The following is a 1,889-nucleotide window of genomic DNA, read 5'->3' on the forward strand; positions in this document are numbered from 1 at the left end:
GTCTGTCCCCCAGCGATCCAGGCAGGGGAAACAAATCCCAAATAAAAATTCCGCCACGACCCACGTGAGTGATTTGTGGTGCAGAGCCGTTCGTGGTCCCCTTTGCTGTGCGGTCACACCAGTGTTGCCCCAGCACCAGGGAGGGGATGCAGCGGGGAGAGCAGCCGCTGACAGGGAGCAGAGGGTACGTGGAACATCATCACCCTCCGAGCTCTTGGCTTTTGGTGAAAAAGCCCTCATGGGTCAAGAGACCTGGTGGCACCAGAGCTATTTACACTGCTTTGGCCAGCAGCCTGGGCCTGCTGCGGGCACATCATTTGTTGGATATGTGTGAAAACCAAAGGCCACATTTTCTACTTTATTATTTCACCATAATCAAAAATACTTAGGCCAGGAGAGAATATGACGCTTTAGGAGAAAAAACTCTGCTTCAAAGGAAAATGAACACATTTTTCCTCCAGCTGAGGGCTAAGAAAATTGTCATCAGATCTTTGAGTAGTCCTCCAGAAAAAAACATGAAATGAAAATGTGGTGGCTTTTAGTTAGAAGATGCAAGATGAACAAGTTGGGCCTTCTTTACACAGCAAGTTCAACTTTTCTCCTTTACATATCACATTCTTCCTTAGAAAAATGGATACTGCCTATAAACCCTGAGGGGAAAAAAAATTTAAAAAAATAAAAAAATTGAAAACTGTGGTCTGAAGGATTTTCATTGCTGGGTTATTAATCAAAATGTAGTTATGGGGACTAAAAGAATTATTTCTTCAGATTTAAAAGAATTTCTGTCCAAGGCTCCAAGTACCAAACATCTGATTAATACAGTCAGATCACAGCAGTACTAAAATGGTCCTGTCATAGGACTGAAGCTGGCCAGATGCTGCAGAGACAGCTTTTCATAGCAAAAAGCAGCCAGCGTCGGCACTCCCAGGCTCTTGGACCTCGCTCAAGGTAAGGTGCAGGGAGACGCAGCAGCTGTGTTGTGGGAGAAAGGAGTCTGCACGGCAGCAACAGGCGCTGTGCCTGGAAGAAATACTATAACCTCTGGGCCCGATGCAAGCCATAAAACCAATGCTGAGTTCCCAGCATGTCCTCCTCATACCGCTTTGGTGGTCTGTATCAAATGAATTGCTCATCACAGCCTTTACAGGCAACTTCAGAGACCCGTATGGCCATACTTTTCATCCAAAGACCAGGTTAGGAGGGCTGAGTGACCTCAGATCAAGATGTCCCTTTATTTTCTGGTGGGAATTCCCCTTGACATGTGCACAGGAAAGCAGGTGCTCGTTCTGACAAAGCCCCATCTCCTCTTGGCTGCAGCCACTTCCAATTTCCGTATCTCCTTCTAGCGGCTCTCCTCGATGCTAAGAAAAAAGGCTGCCATAATCTCGTTCCCAGTTAGTTAAAACTCACCCCAGTACCCCTTCAAAATGCAGGCTCACAAAGGCACAGAAAGATCCCTGGTTTTTACTGAGGGGTGCAGCGAGAGGAGACATTGACCCGCTCCCAGTGAGCGGCAGAGCAACCGTACCTGTGGGGCTGCCTTCAGCGACGCAGCCAGCTTCTCCTTCCTCTCCTTGAAACCTCAAGATGGGAACCCATATGAAGATGTGGGTATGGTCCCTAACTCTCTCCTGAAGTCTAGCATGTTATAAATTAGGCTACTAACCTCACTGTGCAGGCTGCAACGCTTGTCCAAACTAACACACATCTAAATGCAGGAAGTGAAATTCAGACTTAAAAGAAGGGAGCATGGGGCCCCATCACCAGAAGACTAATCACTTATACAAGTAAAGCCCACAAAGACTGCATCCCTGATGGGATTATCATGAAGCAGACTGGCTGTCAGCAAACATCACCTCCCAGTAGGCCCCAGGAAGCCGGAGGAGGGA

This window comes from Cariama cristata, unplaced genomic scaffold (assembly GCF_000690535.1).
Source record: "Cariama cristata isolate BGI_N322 unplaced genomic scaffold, ASM69053v1 scaffold39500, whole genome shotgun sequence".
NCBI classification, from domain to species: domain Eukaryota; kingdom Metazoa; phylum Chordata; class Aves; order Cariamiformes; family Cariamidae; genus Cariama; species Cariama cristata.